General features: G+C 41.3%; 1 protein-coding gene across 1 annotated transcript in view; it reads right to left on the bottom strand.

Annotated features, from left to right (window-relative positions):
- ADRA1B (adrenoceptor alpha 1B) overlaps positions 1-21,099 on the bottom strand; it is a 514,351-nt gene that overhangs the window by 130,888 nt on the left and 362,364 nt on the right. The window contains exons 4-5 of the mRNA XM_054691783.1: positions 15,214-15,407; positions 4,354-4,777 (exon numbers count right to left, since the gene is read on the bottom strand). The gene's annotated coding sequence lies outside the window, so the exon portion shown is untranslated. The remainder of the gene's footprint in view (positions 1-4,353; positions 4,778-15,213; positions 15,408-21,099) is intronic.

Below are 21,099 nucleotides of genomic sequence, written 5' to 3'. Positions count from 1 at the left end.
GCCCATGAAGATGTGGCTTTGGTCTCCCTCTCGAGCCTGTCCTCTGTTAGGTACCAAGGAATCCACCCTCTAGCTATACCCAGGACTTGCAGTGTCTCAATGCACTCAGGAGGTCCACACCACCATGTCTTTGCTTGTGCCGTAGGAAGACTGTTGCAGTGGAGATGTGGTAGTTTCTTGCTACAGATCTCTTGAACCAAATCATGCTTTATGTTTCCTGCTTGTCATTTTAAAAAAAAAAACAATAGAAATAAAGACATAAAATGGCTATGAAAAGTCTACCTTAAACAGATATGACCAAAATAAATTCCCAATGTTGCCTGTTCCATCTCAAGCCAGGACTGCAGGAGGTTGGTTATGGCATTATAAAGAGCAAACTGGAGTATTGTCCTGCCCTTTATGGGGGTGAGTGACCCCGGAAAGGAAGTTTCCACCCATTGCTAGGATCCTCTTTGCTCCTCCACTCTGGGTGACTTAGGTAGAGAATAGGGAAGAGCTGGGGTACATGAAAAATGCCTGATCTGCCGGAGACTATGGAGGCAACGTATGTTTTTAGACAGCACTTGTCATTCCTCTCTTGGAAGCCAGTGCATGCTACCCGATTGGTGGCTAAAACACTTTGGATATAGGGTCCCTGGGTTAAGACAATGTCCACCCTGTAGCCTTATGGTGTTGGCTATAGTAGGGGATATATCCATTTTATCTGGGGGCATTTTTGCAAGCAGGGACATTTGGCAATGTCCAGTGTTCTGGACCATCTCATGACACAGCTCAACTGGGGCCTCAGAGAGCTCTTCCTGTCGTTTTTATCATAGTCACTATCCATGATAACGGCTCTCTTTAATACTCTCCATAGCTCTTAACAATATCTGAAATGATCTTAGGTATTTGTGTCTTGGACACCCCACCTCCCAGCACCCGGGGCAGTGTGCACAGTGGGAAACTTATCCTTTGTGGACAAAGGTATGATCAGAGCCTGTGTCCTTCCTGCTCACCCTCACCTGCTCACCCTTCACTCCCTGTCTCCATTTTACCTCTAGCTCATCCCATCTAACGCCATCTTTTTTTTGACTCCTCCTGACACTTTATCACTCTGCTAGACTCTACCATCCTCTGAGGTGTGTTTGGGCTCTGAGAGCCCACTGTCACCTCCTGGAGGACAAGGCCTGTCCTCTACACCTGGTTGTGCTCCCTGGCCTCTTCCCGCCATCCACACTGTGTGTACAGAGGGCTCTGGAGATGTTAGTTCACGGCCGTAGCAGTGAATTCCACTTTGATAGCCTCCCTAGTGTGCACAGGGAGTGCTTTCTCCTCAGACATGTTGGAGATAGAGACACAGTTTTAAGCAAACTTGATTTCACACTTAGTGCATTCTCCAGGACCAGCACTGTTAAGGCAAGAGACTGTTGAGTAAGGCTATTGTTCCAGTGACCCTAAGTGTAAATTCTCATCAGAATCAGAGAGAATGTGAAAGGGTGATGGAGGGCTGTGAAAGTTGCAGAATTCCTTGCTCTCAATGCAATGTGGTTTCTGATTTCATTCAATGGCTTATCTAAGCTAGACCTGAACAATGTTCTGAGAGTCCTTTGACTATAATAATTCACCTAAGAACTGAGAGCATTAAATTCAAAAGAGCTAGAGCTGAAAGGGACCCGAGATGTTTGCCTGACTTTCTTTAGTAAGCGATGAGAAATGCAAGGCTCTAGGGAGTTGTATTCAATGTCACACAGGTGATATCTAGGCCAACGTGGAGTGCCTGGGCTAGTCTCCTAACCCTTTAGTGATGTTTCCATCCCCAGATGAGTCCCTTCATCCCAGTGGCTCCTCTGCTCCTGTCACAACACAGGCTTCCTGAAAACTGCAGGTTTCCATCCTCTCTGCACCCTGGCTGGCAGAGAGGGTCCTGTCTCCATAGCCTGGTTTTGAGAACATCAGGAAATTACCCCCTTTTCCTCCTGCCCCAGTCCCCCTCCGTGGCCATATATCACACCATTACAGACAAGCTATTACATGTCAGCACATGACTTGTCTTTGGATGACAAGCTCCAAGCTTAAGTGCCTATGTAACACTGCAGGCCAGCTGGCCCCGGGGTGGGATGGGGCAGGGAGCTCTGGGGGACTGGACCATGCCCTTTGGACAGGTCATGTCCAAAGGGCAGCTGAGAGGGCCTCCCCTGGTAGCACAGTGGTTGAGCGCTGGGCTGCGAAGCTGCCCACAGCCTCTGCAGTGCCGGTTCGATCCCCGGCCACTGGCAAGGGTCCCACATGGCGCGCAGACCTCTCCTGCCGTGTCCGCTGCTCCCCTCAGCAGTGCATTTCTGTTCTGTTCTGTTCTGTTCCCTGCTCTGACTCTGGTGAATTCTCTCACCCTCTCGCACTTCTGACTGTATCCAGTGCTTGCATAAATAAATAAATAAATCTTTAAAAAAAAAAAACAAAAGCAAAGTGCAGCTGAGGATGTATTCCAGTGGAGGTGCCACCTTTTCCATGTTTTTAAAAGAAGTCAAGAAACACTTTTTTTTTTTTTCATTTGAACTCTTTTGAATTTTTAAGCATTGGCAACAAAAACGCAACAACAAAATTAAAGTACTATCTGGCCCCTGAACAAAACAAAAAAGTCCCAGGCACCAAATTTAAGGAGATTCTCACTCTCGGGGCTGACTTTGAACTTGCACCTGGAGCACTGGGGGTAGGTAGGGGACATGAAGGGAGTGAAGCTATGAATCAGGGGGACCACAGCTACCACTTAGACTGAGGGGAGAAGCCCCAGCAAGTGGCCATATGCAATGCGGGAAGGCTGTCGAGGGCCTGTTTTGCAGGTGGTTCATTGTGACTGCCATGCCATGGAGGGATCTGGACAGTGTGTCTTGTGCTTATAGGGTCATTGTTTGCTTCCCCGATACTGCCACACCCTCTGGAAGTCTTGACTCAGTCCTGTCCTGAGTGACCTCAGTGGAAAGTGTGAGAACACAAGGCCCAGCAGTTGTTTTTATCTCCAAACCCCGCGAGGAAAACAGTGATGGACCCTGTGCCTGGGTCCTGGGTCTCAGCCTTGCTGACTGTTCAGGAGTTCTCCGGAGCCGCTGGGGGACCATTGGCGGAGGGTGGGGCTAACCCATTTCGAGCCTGGCCTTTGGGACAAGGCAGACTTGTTGCCTTGAGGCACCATCCTCCTTAACTGTGACTAGGAGGAGGCTGGACCTTTGAGAACTCAGCCTCCCTGCCTCCTGAGCAGGAACCTGGAGGAGCAGGACTCTGAGCAACTCCTCCTGCTGCCTCTCTGGCTCTGCAGCCAAATGCCTGCGGTTTCAGCTCAGAACTCAGGACAGCTGGGTTTGTTTTGGTGTTCAAACAGGGGGTGGCGGGGAGGAACCCAGTTTTAACAGTGAAAAAATAAATTGTTTTCAAGAAAGGGAGAAGGCTTCCAGCGGAAGCCCTGAAAAGCCATAACTCGGCCTGCTCCACCCAATGTCAGGGAATCAGCCCCCAACAGAAGCCAGCAGTTAGCAAGTTGCCCTGGGCAAATGAACAAACGGTGTGTGGGAACAACTGCCCCCAAAATGCCCAGAGGGTCCCTGGAGGTCTCTAGCCACCCCATCACCCTTCAAATCTGCAGTGCTTCTGGGCCTCCAAACCCCATGGGGGCAGCTGAGGGAGGGAGGACCCTGGGGGATAGGAGAGATGTGACAGCTGTCTGCCAACATCGGATACTGGAGATGCCATCAACTGGAAATGGGAGAAAACAGACTTTTCTGGGACCCCAGACTTATAATTAGGACCAGAGGTGGCACTAAGGAGACACATCTTCCTGTTAATATCAGCACAGCAGCAGCACCACCACCACCACCACCAAAGTCAGTCTTTTGAAACATAATCAAGGATGCCAGCCAGTTGTGTCTGGTCTTAGTTACCTCCTCAGAGAAGGCTTCCATGACCTCCTCCCCTTCTCCCCTGTCTCAACTTGACATCACACCCCCAGCCCCCACTTACTCTGTGCCATCAGTCTGGTTTTTTGCCTCATACTTATCAGAGCTAACAGACATCAAGCCTGCTGCCTGCTCCCTTCTTTTGTTTCCAGCAGGCTAGGTGATAAGCTTCGTGAGGGCAGAGGTCTGTGTGTTTCTCTCGGTCTATTTCCTCCAGTACCTGGTACAGGGCCTGGCACATAGGTGGGACCCAAGAAATGGCTATTGATTGAACAAGCACAGACTAAATGACTGCTTCAGGAGAAAACACATTCCCCACCACTGGAAGGATTTAAGCAGAATTTAGGTGGCCATGAGTCAGAGACACAGGAAACTCTTTTTCCTAACTGGTTCAAGATGTACAGGCTGCTGGGACAAGCAGACTTACGCTATGTGATGGTTCAATCACGAGACGGAGTTATTCAGGCTTCTGTGAAGTCTCAACTGGGTGCTCCTGATGGTAGGCAGCTCTTCACAGGGAGTGGTTCAGGAATGCAGTGGAGCCACGTTCATCCGGTGGCTCCATCCTCTTCAATAGGTGGCTGATTAGGTCACGGTGCTATCTGTGACCTATCTGGCAGAAGGACACGTGGACTCTGCTCACACGCTGCTGGCTGAAAGGCCATCATCATCTCTTATGGCAATGTCTGGGTCACAGCCCAGGGAAGAGAGGGGATGGGTTGGTTCCTGATTAGCCCGCTCTGCCATGCCCGCATAGGGCAGGAGATGGGAGCAGATGGCTTCTGGGAGCCTCTCCAATTTCCAGCATCTGTGTTTGAAGGCTTGTGTTTCCCTTTTGCAATAACTTCGCACTTAAGGGGAAGAAAGGTATTTGTCAATCTTCTTTCTTTTCTAGCTTTGTAATTCTTACCTCTTTTGCTCAAGAATTGCCTTAAGCATCTCTGGTGTGTCATTACGGATGGCGAAAACATTTGCTCAGACATTCATAAAAATGCCCACATCAGACAGGCCTGCCTAGCAATCCCAGCTTTCTCACTCCCCAGGCAGGTGGCACGAAGCAAGTCATCCAGCCTCTCTGTCCGTCCCTGTACCTTCTCCTCTGGAAACTTAGGAAAATTGTGAGGCTTAAAAGAGCAGGGACATGTGTCATTTATGGTGCATTTACACCAGGTTGTTGTCCAAAGTGCTTTATTTTTAACAACGTTTTTTTTTTTTTAAAGATTTATTTATTTTTTATACAAGAACTGGGGTACAGGCCAGATGCGCGGGAGGGTAAGAGGATTCACCAGAGACAGTGCGGGGAACAGAACAGGCAGACTGACGAAATACACTGCTGAGGGGAGCAGTGGGCGAGACAGGAGAGGTCTGCCGCACCATGTGGGATTCTCACCGGCCGGCCAGGATCAAATCCACACTGCAGAGGCTGCGGATAGCTTCACAGTATAGCGCTCAACTGCCTGCGCCACCAGGGAGGCCCTACTTTTTTTTTTTTTTTTTTTGGTGGGACCCTCGCCGGTGGCTGGGGAATGAACCAGCGCTGCAGAGGCTGCGGGCAGCCTCGCAACCCAGCGCTCAACCACTGCGCACCAGGGGAGGCCCGGGAGGCCCTATTTTTTAACATCTTTTTAAAGTTTTCACAGCAACTCTATGTATGAAGTAGAGACTATTGTTAACCCTGGTTTTATAGAAGCACTCATGGAATCACTGGGAGATAAAGCAGCTGGTCTGAAGTCGTGGAGCTAGTAGGCTGGGAGGGGGGATGTGGATGAAGTCACCCATTCCAGGTTCTACAAGGTACGTAATAGAGGGTAACTACCATGCATGACCCTGGGGATGCTTTTTTTGTTATTTTCTCCAGAGGCTGAGTCAGTGCTGGGCTTCCTTATAACCTTCATCATGACTTGGTTATACTTGATGGTTCTCAGCTTGAGAGCTCTTCACGATGACTCTGAGGTACTTTCACTGCAGTCCCTCTTTTATTGGGGATAAAAAAGAGCTCTGGAAGGCATGAGTCACTGGTTTGAAGTAACACAGGCAGGAACTGGTGGTGCTGGGTCTCAAACCTGACTTTTGACAAGGTCATGCCTGGTTCAATTCAAGTTAGTATTTGTTAAGCTCTTAGAAGGGTGTCTGGCATGTACAGTGTGATAAGGGTGTTTATTAAATAAATTAATTCAATTAATTATCACTCCTACTGACCTCTTCTCCAGTACCTGCTGCCATCTGGAAAGTGAGGGGTTGTGGCTATGAGCCTGGGTCTCTTGTCCTCCCCTACACCCGCCTGTGCCTGGTGTCCTCAGGCTGCCTCTAGGCTGGGCTGGCCTGTTCACTTTCTCCCCTTTTTCTGATATGCTCTTTTGGGGCAGCTCCCTGTGATCTGGACTCCTCCCCAGAGGAGTCCAAAACATTTTCTTGGCTCCTCATTGTTTCTGTTTTTAAGGCCTTTCTTGCTTCCATATCTGGGAAGCATCTTCTAAAAAGGTGTTGGCCACTAACAGAGAGGGTGTGCGCTAGCACCATTTCACGATTATTTACCTTCAAACAGGGGACTTCCATGAACCCCAAAGTGATGGACTTTCAGACATCTGCATAGGTCATTGGGGGGACATTTCTGGGAGAGAGGGCCTAAGTTGCACCACAGAAACTTATGCAGGAAGAGGGCCAAGGCTGCTCAGGGCTTTATGAAGCCCAGCTGACAAGAAGATGGACCATACTTCTCTTTCACTCCACCCCCTTCATAAAAGCTCTTCCTTCAGTTGTTTTAGAAGATTCCTAACATTCCTTGTCAAATTAGGCCTGAGATGATTTCTAACTCATGTTTCCAATGGAACAGATCCAGAAACTCCCAAACAAGGAGGAAGTTAAATTGAGAGCTGTACATATACTTAACAAGTTTTATTGAGCCTCTAATATGTGTCAGGTACTATTTGGGGCACCTGAGAAGGCAAGAACGAGCAAGGAAGCATGGCCTCCCAAGGGTGGTGGAACAGTCTGCCATTCAGACCTAAAGTAGGCACTTCTGAGGTTTGGTTATTTATTGTTGAGTTATAAGAGATCTTTACTTAGACTGAACACTAAGTCCTTATTAGCTATATGATTTGTAAATATTTTCTCCCATTCTGCATTCATTTTTACTTTCTTGTGGTGTCCTTTGATACATAAACATCTTTAATTTTGATGACATCTAATCTGTTTGCTCCCCCCACCACTTTGGTTCCTTGTGCTATTGGTGTCATATTCTAAAAATCATAGAAGATTATAAAGATTTAAAAAAAAATGAAGTGGGCACTGTACGAGGCGATACCCCAAAGTCTCATTGGGTTTAAGATTTGTGATCACACAGCATGACGACCTATTGTTTTGTAGTGCAAAAAGCTCCTTCCTTCTATACATAAAGAAATCATGAAAATAAGTTGTGTCTGAGACTTCCAGGTGTATCCAAAGAACCCTTCTCTCTGCTTCCATAGTAACAGATGCCTGGTTTACAGTTGGGTGTTTGGCTACACAGAATTAAGACTATGATCTTCATCTTTGTCAATGAGTATGGCCACATGACTAAATTCTGACCAATAAAATGTGAGCAGAAATGTGTGTGGCTTCTGGTCATGCTCTAAAGAGAAGTGGTGGGCCTCCCTGGTAGCGCAGGCGGCTGAGAGTTGCACTGTGAAGATGTCCTCAGCCTCTGCAGCGTGGGTTCGATACCAGCAGGCTGGTGAGAATCCCACAGGGTGAAGCAGGCCTCTCCTGTCTCTCCCGCTGCTCCCCTCAGCAGTGTATTTCATCAGTCTGCCTGTTTCGTTCCCTGCTCTGTCTCTGGTGAATCTTCTCACTCTCCCATGTATCTGGCCTATACCCCAGTTCTTATATAAAAATAAATAAATGTTTCAAAAAAATAAAAAACTAAGAGAAGTGGTGTGCTCCTACCATTTCCTCTTCTTACCAGATATGATGACGATGTGTTGATGAGCTGCTATTAGGATAGAGCAACCCCAACTCCCTAATCCCCAAGGCTAGTAGAGCAGCAACATAGAAGGAGAGCTGCAAACACCTTGTTTGTTACTGATATTTGGGTCCTCCCTGATAGCACCAAATTAACAACAATTAACAACAACAACAAAAAATTAAAGTTTCCTATTGTGATTAGTATCACAGTATTTTGATTCGTATTCTTTTGATTTGTATGGATATGTATTATTTTAAGTTTGTCAATTTTTACTTTAAGTCTTTGGAGGCATTTCATTAGGCATTTACATATTTATGATCACTGTGCCTTGATGAATGAACACTTTTCATCATTCTGAAATGTCCCTATTAATCTCTGGTATCACTTTCTAGCTCAAAATATGTTTAGTGCTAATTTACTATAGCCAGTTCAGCCTTGTAGCATGCAGGGTATGACCAACGATTCCATGAATGTACATAGTACAATCATTTATTTCCAACTTACACATGCCTTTATGTTTTAATGTATCACTTGCAGTGTAAAGACTTATTTTGCTTTTATTGCCAGTCTAATAATTTCTGCCTTTAGTTAGAGTGTTAACCCATTCATTAAAAAATAAATCTTACATTTAAAACAGTGTGAGGGAAGAAGTAAAACCATCTCTATTTGCAGGTGACAGGATAATATACATAGAAAACCCCTAGACTCTAGGCAAAATCTATTAGATATAATAAACAAATACAATAAAGTGGCAGGCTACAAAATTTATATAAAAACATGATGCGTTTCTATAAGCAAATAACGAAGTAGCAGAAAGAGGAATCAGGAAAATAGTCCCATTGACAATTTCAACAATAATAGTTAAATATTGTGGAATAAATGAAATCGAGGAAGTGAAAGACATAAACACTAGAAGCAATAAGACATGGTTTAAAGAAATAGAAGATAAAACAGAGATGGAAAGATATTCCATGCTCAAGAAATGGAAGAATTAACCATTTGTTAAAATGGTTATGTTACCTAAAGCAATTTACAGATTTAATGTAATCCCCATCAAAATTGCAAAGTTGCTCCTCACAGAAATAAAAAAAAACTCATGAAATTCATTTGGAACTATAGAAGATCCTGAATAACAAAACAATTTTTAGAAAAAGAACAAAAATGCAGATATCACACTCCCTGATTTCAAAATATACTAAGAAGTAATAGCAATTAAAACAGCATTGTATGGAATAAAAACAGACACACAGCTCAATGGAATGGAATTGAGAGTACAGAAATACAACCACACACACATGGGCAACCAATTTATGATAAAGAGTCAATAATAGACAGTGGTGGAAGAGGTGTCTCAATAAATGATGTTAGGAAAATGGGCAGACACATGCAAAAGAACGGAACTAGGCCACTAGTTTATACCATATACAAAAATTAATTCAAAATAAATAGACTTAGATACAAAACCTGAAACCATAAAATAAAATACATAGAAGAAAACATAGCGACATGCTTCGTGATATTTAGCCTTAGAGATGTATTTAGGGACTTGACTCCAATGACAAGGGAAACAAAAATGAAAATAAACAAATGGGACTACATTGAAATAACAAGCTTCTGTACAGTGAAAGAAAGTTACATCAAAGTGAAAAGATATCCTATCAAACAGAAGATATTTGTGTACTGTATGTCCAATAAGGAGTTACTATGCAAAATATCTAAATAATTCATAAAATTCAAAAACAAAAAACCAACCAGCCTGGTAAAAAAAACGTACAGAGGATCTGAATAGCTACTTGTCCAAAGAAGACATACATATGATCAATAGGCACAAGAAAAGATGTTTATCATCTCTTATTAGAGAAATGCAAATCCAAACAACAAGGTATCATTTCACATGAGCCAGAATGGTTATTATCTGAAAGATGTGTTGAAGAGGATGTGAAGAGAATGGAGCCCTTGTTCCCCTACTGTTAGTAGGGATGTAAATTGGTGTAATCATATGGAAAGCAATATGGCGATTTCTAAAAAAAAAATCAAACACCAAAAAATTAGAAATCCCATAAGATCAAATTATTATTCTTCTGTGTATTTGCCCACAAAATACAAAAACACTAACTTGAAAACCTACATGCACCTCTATCTATGTTATTTACTACATCTAAGAGCTAGAAACAACCTAACTGCCCATCAACTGACAAATATACAAAGAAGATGAGGTACACATACACAATGGAATACTATTCAGCAATAAAAAAGACAAAATCCTACCATTTGCAACAACACAGATGAACCTAGAGGATATTATGCTTAGTGACATAAGTCAGATGGAGAAAGACACTGTTCTATGATTTCACTTATATGTGATATATAGAGAAAACAACAAACAGATGAATTAAAGAAAAGCAAAATAAACTTTTAGACTATAAGGCCAAATCAGTGGTTACCAGAACAGTAGTGGGGAGGGGACTGTGTAAATTGCATAGTAAAGGTCAATGGTATGGTGAAGGATAGAGTTGGATTTTAATGGTGAATTTAATGTAGTATATATACAGGCTGATTTTTAATGATGCATATCTGAAATTTATATAATGTTATATTACTTCAATTACAAAAAATTGGTTTTAGAGTTACAGAAGAATTGCAGAGAAAATCCAGAGGGTCCTTATTTGGTCTACACTTAGTTTCCCTTTAATAAAATCTTACATTAATATTTTAGTATAATTATTGATGTGGTTGGATTTAATTCTGTCATATCAGTGTTTGATTTCTGTTTTCCCATTTTATTTAAGTCCTTCTTATCTTCTTTTGGATTATTTTAACATCTTTTAGGGTTCTTACTTATTTTTTATTGGCTTTTTGGCTAAATCTCTTTGCATTATATTTTTAATGAGTACTGGAAGGGACTACAATGTTAATTTTTCACATTTCAGAGTTGAATTAGCATTAAGACTGTGCCCCATCCATGTAAAATGGACAGCTTTGCAGTGGTATACTTCCACCCCATACTCTGCCATCCTTTATGCTGTCATTGTTACATGTAATCTGGTTACTTATGTTATAAACCCTGTAAGACAAAATTATCATCCCCCTATAAACTGTCATGTGTATTTTAAAGAAATTAAGGTAAAAGAATAGTTTTATTATTGACCATTCTGATGCTCTTAATTCCTCCCTGAAATTTTTTCCTCTGGCATCATTTCCTTTCAGCTTGATAAACTCTATCATTCCTTAACGATAACTCTCTTTATCATTCTACATTAAATAAATGTAGAAACAATTTTTTAAAAATTTCAATTCAAATTTTGTTATCATTTACTTTATAATTATAAAGCTGCATAAATTATAAAACTATATAATTTGAGGAATACAGTTACATACCTCAATATGTGTTTATGTTTCATTCACCGACCCCCAAAAGTTCTAAAGTCATCACACTAATAAGTTGACTCCCTATGCCCATTGCTTCCACCCCCTTCCCTTTCTCCTTTGGTAACCACCATGTTTTTCACTGGGTCTAAGACTTATTTTTGTGTGTTTTGCTAATTTGTTTGCTTCAGTGATTTATATTCCACCTGAGTGAAACCACCTGGTAACTGTCTTTCACTTTTTGACTTTTTTTACTTGGCACAATTACCTTAAGTTCCATCCGTGTTGTTACAAAATCTTTTTAAATAGCTGAGTAGTATTTCATTGTGTATATATAGTATATCTGCTCTATCCAGTCACCATGAATGAGCATGTAGGTTAATTCCATGTTTTGTGGTGCAGGAGAATGGAGAACTTTATCAATGTTTTCATGTTCTTTGGATAAATACCTAGAGGTGGTATTGTTGAATCACATGGTATTTCCATTTTTAAAGGAATATCCATATGGTAAGAAAAACATGATTAAATGCAATAAAATCATATGCATGCTATAAAATCATATCTCTACTCTGATTACAGTTGTATAAAAATCTGTGAATATACATAAAAAAGAGTTGGAAGGAAGCCTGGAAAAAAATTAAGATTTTCTTTTTATGTAGCCTCTATTCTTTACCTTTTAAAAAAGCACATCTGTTGTTTGTGCAATAAATCTCAGTGCTATTAAAAATAATTCAGGGACAGAAAAATTATACACTATAGTGAATTTTGAACAGAGTATTGGAGGAGAAGGGAAGTGAAATAGAGTCCAGCTCTGGGGATCGAGTGAAATGTCATGAAGCCAAGGTTTCCAGGAGCTGGTGGAGATGCAGGGCCCCTAGCCAGGTTTGCAAACCAGTCCCTTCCCTCTGGGAGTCAAGTGCTCTGTCCTCCTGGGAAATGTAACTTCTTGCTTTAAAGACAAGTAGCTTAGGAAGGCTACTGACTTTTGCGTGTTGATTTTGTATCCTGCCACTTTACTGAATTGATGAGTTGAATTAGTTTTTCTGTAGAGATTTTGGGGTTCTCTATATCATCATATCATCTGCAAATAGTGATAGTTTGACTTCTTCTTTTCCTATTTGGATTCCTTGTATGTCTTTCTCTTGTCTTATTGCTCTGGCTAGGACTTCCAGTATTATATTGAAAAGCAGTGGTGAGAGTGGACATCCTTGTCTTGTTCCAGATCTTAATGGAATTGCTTTCAGCTTTTCACCATTGAGAATGATACTGGCTGTTGGCTTGTCATAGATGGCCTTTATGATGTTGAGGTATGTTCCTTGTATCCCAAGAATTTCAAAGGCTTTTATCATGAATGGGTGTTGCACTTTGTCGAAAGCTTTCTCAGCATCTATTGATATTATCATATGGTTTTTATATTTCTTTTTGTTGATGTGTTGATTGATTTTCGGATGTTAAACCATCCTTGTGTCCCTGGAATGAATCCAACTTGGTCGTGGTGAATTATCTTATGGATACATTGTTGGATTCTGATAGTTAAAATTTTATTGAGGATTTTTGCATCAGTGTTCATTAGGGAGATTGGCCTGTAGTTTTCCTTTTTTGTGTTGTCCTTATTCGGTTTTGGTATTAGTGTAATATTGGCTTCATAGAACGTGTTTGGTATTGTCCCTTCCTTCTCAATTTTTTGGAAGAGTTTGTGAAGGATAGGCACTAATTCGTCTCTGAATGTTTGGTAGAATTCATTTGTAAATCCATCAGGTCCTGGGCTTTTGTTTTTGGGGAGGTTTTTGATTACCATTTCAATTTCGCTGCTTGTAATTGGTCTGTTTAGGTGTTCTATTTCTTCTTTATCTAGCTTTGGGTGATTGTAGAGTTGTAGGAATTTGTCCATCTCCTCTAGATTGTTGAACTTGTTTCCATATAACTGTTCATAGTAGTTACTAATTATTCTTTTGATTTCTGCTGTGTCCGTTGTGATTTCTCCTCTTTCATTTATGATCCTGTTTATTTGTGCTTTCTCCCTTCTTTCCTTTGTGAGCCTGGCTAGGGGTTTGTCTATTTTATTTATTTTTTCAAAGAACCAGCTCTTGGTTTCATTGATCTTTTGGATTGTTTTTTTAGTTTCAATTTCATTTATTTCTGCTTTGGTTTTTATTATTTCTTTTCTTCTACTGGTTTTGGGGTTTTTACCCAAAGGACACAGAAACATCAATTCCAAAGAACAGCTGCACCCCTATGTTTATAGCATCACTATTTACAATAGCTAAGCTTTGGAAACAGCCCAAATACCAAAAATAGATGACTGGATCAAGAAGATGTGGTACATATACACCATGGAATATTACTCAGCATTCAAAAAAGATAAACACATGCAATTTGCAGCAACATGGATGGCGTTGGAAGGGATCATGCTCAGCGAAATAAGCCAAAAAGAAAAAGAAAAATACCGGATGGTCTCACTCATAGCAGGAATCTAGAAAACTTAAATAAGGGACCAGGAAAATGAATATAAGAAAGTGAAAATCAAAATCAACAAAAAACTATGAACCAGAGACACTTTTTGGGGGTGGGGGGCGGGAGGGGAGGGATTGGGGTCAGAATGGGGCGTTTGCAATTGTATGGGGGAATATAAAAATAAAATTTATTATTTAAATTAAAAAAAATAAAAAAAAAATAAAGACAAGTAGCTTAGAGCAAATGCAAAACTCAGACTTCACGTGGGCCCTACAAAACATGGTGATACATTTGGGGAAGCAAACCAGAAACATACGGATTAAATTTTGCCTGAAATTACAAGACAGTTTAATAGACAGGAAAGATGATTCTCAAGGGAAAAATCATGTTTTGGCATTCCTTTTCCAAACCCCAAACATTTAAGAGATGCTTTTGAATACTTTCTTAAAAAAAAACAACCAAACAAAAAAAATCCAAACCCTCCTGTGTCCCAGAACTTGAAAAGCAAGCTGAAATGATTGTCTTTTCTATAGTTGTCCCTGTGTCTATACAACAAAGGATTTCCTGATTTAATACTGCCTTACCAGAGGTCAAAAGGAAAGACATGGCTTCTATCTGCATCTTTCCTCTGCCATTCACTATCATTGGGAATTGGGGGAGGCTTCTTTAGAGGCACGAATATCAGTTTCTTTATCTGTAAAATGTGGCTGTGATAACTTCTCCGCAGAGATGAAAATGAGAGGGAATACTCACAGTGTCTCTGAGTAACATTTCTGGCCATCATTAACCCTTGACAAGCCCCTGGCATCTGTCATTATTATATAGCTAAATAATTCAGTCTATGCAATATAGGGTTTTTCTTATTTCCTAGACATACAGCAATAATTTTTCTAGTTAAGTTACTATATATTGTTTGCCTTCAAAGAAGAGAGAAACTGAGGATTGAGAGAGAAAATTGGTTAAATATGCAATTTTTGAGTTATCAGAACTGTGTTCAAATTTTGTCTTCACTAGATAATGAGCTATATAACTTTGTTACCTTTTAAAAAAAGGTAACTTCATTTATCTGCAAAATGAGAACCATTACACTCATTTACACTTATCTATTAGTATTGTGAAGATAATATATTTGAAGTACTTGAATATAGTACCTGAATATAGTAGTTTTCCAAAAAAATGGTAACTATCATCATCATCATCATCATCATCATCAATGTTCTATTAGATATCAAACATTCTTTCCTTAAAATATTCCTTAAATTTCCCAACCTAGCTAGAGTCCAAAAGTCACATTCTAAAATAAAACTGTATACAAACATACTGGACACTTAGCTTTTTCCCTTCCTTCTTTCTTTTTATAGATCCACTCTACTTAACACTCCACTTTTAATCATCCCTTTGAAGCATCAATGGTTACATTTTACTAGAAAGATGGCACTTAACTATAAATTCACCACAATTAAGTTCACTATTATGAAACTGAAAAGTTTTGATGAAATAGTGAATGATCCTTGAATGACTCACCTTCACAATTCATAACTTAAAACCTTGGGTTCACGGGGCCCAACTCCAAAAAGGGATAGGTATAAATTTGTCTTCTGTGTCTCCATGAGAAGTTCCTTGGAAGTAGTCAGAGCACATTAAGTGCTGGAAGATGCCTTGGGAGGTGATCTACCCACAGATATCCACTGATCATCTGCTTTGGGCTCAGTGCTGGACTAAAGGCAAGGACACAAAGAGGAAATGTGTAAGGTACAGTTCCTGAATACAGGGAGTTCACAACCCAAGTGGATCTTAGCAGCTACAACAATGCAAAGTTTCCCTAAGGAGAATATCTTAAGGGAAGGGGAAGACCTAGTGCTGCTTTACATGAATGATCTCTGTTATTTTATCTTCACAATCTAATAGATAAGTGCAATAACTGTGATGGTTATTTTGAAGATAAATGAAGTTAAATCCCTTAACAAAGTTATATAGTTCATATCTAGTAAAGACAAAATTTGAAGTTTGATAACTTGAAAATAGCATATTTAACCAACAAGAATTCTTACAACATCCGATGACACATGCATTTTATCATCTCCATTTAACAGACAAAGAAATCAAGACCCAAAAGTTATCTAATCTCTTCTGCCGAAAACAAAACGAAACAGTAAATGGATCCTATGGTTGTACTAAAAGTCATACCCAGACAGAAACCATGCTTCTAGATAACAAGTTGAAAAAAGCAAGATAAATCTTTCTATTTTGCCCTTCTGTAAAATGGGTTAATAGCTATGAGTCAGTTAGATAGATCCTTTATGGGAAAATTACTTTTTATGGGTAGAAATCTACAAAAATGTTATAGTTTCTACTCAATTCTGATCTCTAGGTTCTTTGGTTTAGCTGTGACAAGTTCCCATATCAAGTTGGCTTCTAAAAGAGTGTTCTGGGTCTCCCTGGTGGCACAGGCGGTTGAGTACAGCACTGTGAAGCTGTCCTCAGCCTCTGCAGTGCCGGTTCGATCCCCGCTGGCCTCGGAGCAACCCACATGGTGAACAGACCTCTCCTGTCTTGCCCGCTGCTCTCCTCAGCAGTGTATTTCATCAGTCTGCCTGTTCTGTTCCCCGCTCTGTCTCTGGTGAATCCACTCACCATCCCGCGCATCTGGCCTGTACCCCAGTTCTTGTATAAATAAAACAAATCCTTAAAAAAAATAAAAAAATAAAAAAAATAAGAGTGTTCTAACTGTGCTAAAACATCATCCCCACTTCACATAATAAAATGTTCTCTTGTCTATGAGCAGATCATTTTTCCAAGAATCTTATAGTGACAAAAATCAACAAGTTTCTTGTTGGAACATCTTGGTCATTAAAAATACATTAATAGCTCATTATTCAAGATACTGTACTAATTCTGCTCATTTCCTATTAAAACTTATTTGTCCTAAGAGCCTAATCAACCAGAAGTAGTGTTCAGTGGCCAAAAGAGTATGCTCCATTAAAGAAAAAATAAAAGAATTATGACCAAAATGGCAATTATAATATATTTATCTGGCACTGAGCTCCTCTAATGATTAAATGGCTTTGTAATTCATATAGAAAAGGGGTGAGAAAGGGCCTCCCCTGGTGGCGCAGTGGTTGAGCGCTGAGCTGCGAAGCTGCCCTCAGCCTCTGCAGCGCCGGTTTGATCCCCGGCCGCCGGCAAGGGTCACACATGGTGCGCAGACCTCTCCTGCCATGCCCGCTGCTCCCCTCAGCAGTGTATTTCGTCAGTCTGCCTGTTCTGTTCCCTGCTATGGCTCTGGTGAATTCTCTCACCCTCCCGAGCTTCTGACTGTACCCAGTGCTTGTATAAAATAAATAAATAAATCTTTAAAAAAAAAAGGGTGAGTATAAATGTATTCAAAAGTAAAACTAAAGAGGAAGGGGTGTGTGTGTGTGTGTGTGTGTGTGTGTGTGTGTGTGTGTTGGCAAGCAATAGGTCTTAAGGACGTTTCAGAATTCTTCGGAAGAGAGAGATTGCTAAAAGTGCTTCGGCAATGGATTTTTGTTTTTCTCTAATTTTTCTTTTTCCTTTACTATTTTTAAATCTCCATATCTAAATAATCAGAACCAACTCTGAGCCACCTCACAACCAGAATTTCCCACTCCACTACCTATTAGCCACTGACTTTGGGATCCTAGACACTTTATTTAGTCCCAAGCTTGACTTTCAGATTTTAGGTTTCATTCTCTGGGTCTCAGTAAAATCATACTGTAATAACATGTCGGGGCTGTGATAAGATTTAAGATTAATGTAGTGGAAGGTAAGCACATTGTGGATGCATTGTAACTACTCCATAAATGATGCTGTAACTGTTTTTACTCCCACTCAGACTTTTTACTGCCAGGGATTGTATTTTATTCAACTTTGCAAACACAGCTCTAGCACCATGCTTAGCATGTGGCACTCAACTGGAGTCCCCGAATCTGAAGCAGTGTCTGAGCTTTAAGATGCTCCAGTGTCACAGCATCTTGCTCTCTGTGGGGGCCCAGTGTTTGCTTTTGAATGTGTTGATTTTGTATTAAATACTGAGACCTGTTTTCACCCTCAAGAATCTTATAATTGAGTTGGAGAGCAAAGTTTGTACATATGAAGGGACAAGAGAATACTGTCTGTGATGGATTCCCATTTCTTTTCCTTACCCAATATCCATTTCCTCTTTTTCTGGAAAACCTGGTTGTCCTTGGAATTGCCACTCTGTACTTTCTGCTCATAGATGCTACTCAGCATTTTCCAGAAAAAAATAATTATTGAGGAATTCAACAATATAGTCATTTTAGGGAACCATGTGACCCAGCTTTGACCAATCAGAGCATCACATTCCGGTGCCCTCCATGATAGGGTTGGAGATGGGTAGACTGTCATCTGAAACTTGTCAAAAATATGCTCTCTGAACCCAACTTTTGCAGAAGTGACAGATTACTCTGATAAGCTCAAAGACTGTAGTATATACCAGGAGGCAGAATATACCAGAAGGCAACTGGCTATGAGATGTTTAAAGATTTCAGTTTCTTGAGATGCTCCCCTACCCCCCAATGAAAATGCTCCTGGTTGGTGGTGATGGAACAAATGCCCCATGGGTGGGAGGTGCTGATGGTCTTGGGGAGTTTCCCCTGGGTCATCATCCTAAAAACACCTGTAGCTTCATGGCTGCAAAAACTGACTTTATCCAGTCTTATCAATTTCTTATTTTTCACCACGGACACTAGTACACTACATGGTCCCAAGTATCCTTTGCTGGCATCACAACATCTAATGATGACAATTATCTTGGCGGTCCAGAAGCAGATGAGCACAGGAGGTCAATACCAGGTAGTGCCCAATCACTGCCCATGAGATGCTGACTGGGAATCTGTGGAATTGCTGCAAAAGGGACTGTGCTTCCAGCTGGTGATGTTAGTAGGAAGAGATTCTACATGGAGCTGCTGGGTGGGGTCATGCCACCCCGAGGTGGAGATCTTCAGAAAGGAGCCCATCCAGAGGAAGACATAGAGAATCAGGGTCCTGATGCTGTCTTGAGCATGTATTCCTCAACTTTCCAGTTTTGCAGCTAATAACTTGTCACTTTTGTTTTTGCCTAAGACAATTCAAATTATAAATTGTCAGTTGCAAGCTACAACACAAATGAGTGATTCAGATAGCAAATGTGGTGATTCCAACAAAAGAAGTGGAAATTATTCCTGGAGTAACTGGGTTAACTTCTTGAAGTACTTGGAACAGAGAATGGTCTTTGGAAATCTGAGGCTACCTGGGTTAGTACAAAAGGGAGGATACTACCTGCTGAGGTAATTTATAGAAATAACATGGAAGGGGATAAATGAAGAAAGGAAAGATGAGAGCAGTCTGGTGTGACAAAAAGGGCATTGGACAGGGCATCTGGGCTCACATCCTTGTTCGGCCACGAACCACCAGAGGGCTGTAGAAAGACCACTCTTCCTTTTGGGGACTCGGTTTCCCCTTACGTCAAGGCATTGAATTGAACAGAACAGATTTCTAAGGTCTTCTCTAACTCTACCTTCTCTGGGCCTGTGAAGTCTCAGAAGGCTGCTAACAGTCCTGTATATTTTACTCTTCCCACAGTTTCTTCTGTGCTCCTGGAATAGAGATTTTTTTGATTTTTTGCCTTCCCTCTGCTCCCCTCCCCCCACTTCTTATCTACGTGGCAAAGAGCAATCTTTTCCCCTTATGTTCTGAATGAAATGGAAATGGACAAGCTACAGTCACTGAAAAGCCATGACTTTTAAGCTCTGAAAGCACTTGATTGTGCCTGGAGAGAGCTCATCCCCGGTGAGGGTGATGGAAGCAATGGGAAGGGGCCACCCGGTTAATTGCACTTCTGTGGAGATTAAAGCTCAAGCCAAGGACATGGAGGCACTTTGCTCTTTGTGAGCCCTCTTCTTCTGCCCTCTTCCCTTGCTGCAGAAAAAACTCTGGCACCCAGGTCTAAATTAAGATCCAAGCTGTATTGTATGCAAATCAGATATTGAACTTGAGGTGTAGCTGTGCAGCCTGCAGCATTTGCTGTTTCCCCAAAAGAAACATTTTCACATTCATAATCCAATGAAGTCCAGACATAAAATCTCACCCGGGCTTACATCTTTGCCTGGAATGTGCTCTAGGTTGCAGAAAGACTTGTAAAACCAATTAGAACTCTTCAGATGGGATTTGAAGGGGGATTTACTCAGGCATACATCCTGAATTCCCAGTCCCCAAATCACTATCTAACACTATGTACACAAATTTGTTTATTTACTGTCTGTCACCACCTAGAAGGCAGGACTTCATCTTGTTTACCACTGAAGAGCTGAGCTTGGCACAGAGTAATTGATCAATGAATGTTGACTGAATGAACAAATGTAGTAAAAGATTTATGTGAGTTCCTTTAATTAACCAGGAACATAAATAGTTGTGTATCAGGGTTTTTGATCAGATGAGAAAACCACAGATACCACACAGAGATGGTGTAATTCTAACCCCAATCAAAGCCACCTCATGTTGTATGTGCTGTTATATGAAGATAATAATCAGGCAGTATTTATCTGGTTTTTGAAAACACTAAAAATAGTTCATGGCCCTTGAGGCTCCAAGAACCCAGCTGGGCATCTTTCATCTCAACCCTTTGCCTATAATGTATAGAAAAAAAAGATTTGTGTTTAAGCACATGCTCAAGACTCTTATTTAGAGAGAGTTCTGGAATTATTGAGATGATGCTTGTCTGGATATGACTGCCTGGCTAGGTGAATCCCTGCAGCTCATGAATATTGGCCAAGCACAAGGCTTTTGAGAAAGAGTCAAAACTGCAGCACTCAGGACATTTTTGGGGTCCTGGGAAAAGGAAGGAATTGTTAAGAGAGCTGGCCAGATGGGGTAGGGTGAGGGCGAGGCTGCCCTGTGACCTTGCAGATTGTTTTTAAAGTCCCTAAACCATGGACTCCTAGTTGCACTTTTCTTTTTTTGAATGCTAGGCTCTTAGTCTCTCATCTGGAAATGCTGGTGTGGATGGACAGAGACAGCATTTGCAGATCTGAAGTCAAAGTGCCCATGATCAGGCATGCCCTTGAGGATTCAGAATTCCAGTATGCACAGGCAGTGGGCAGGGAGAGGTTTGGTCGAGGTTATTTAGATGTTTGAGGAATGGACTGCTGCAGCTGATATCTGGTTGCATGCAAGTGAGGCAGCTAGTTAGGGGAACAAGACATTAGTAAAAACAAACAAAACAAAAAAGATTCTGCTTCTAAAATCAAATGCCCAATAATTGAGTTTGGATCTCAGTTGCCACACCAGTTCCAAGCAAAGAGCTCCCTGTGCAGCCATTCCCTCCTTCCCTACCTCAAAAAGATGTCGTGAAGGTGGCAGGAGAAGAGCCTGATCAGCTCTTAACACAGA

Source organism: Talpa occidentalis, unplaced genomic scaffold (assembly GCF_014898055.3).
Source record: "Talpa occidentalis isolate TD23 unplaced genomic scaffold, MPIMG_talOcc4v2.1 talOcc4.9, whole genome shotgun sequence".
NCBI classification, from domain to species: Eukaryota; Metazoa; Chordata; class Mammalia; order Eulipotyphla; family Talpidae; genus Talpa; species Talpa occidentalis.
The sequence above is the reverse complement of the archived record's forward strand: the minus strand, read 5'-3'. Positions and strand labels throughout refer to the sequence as shown.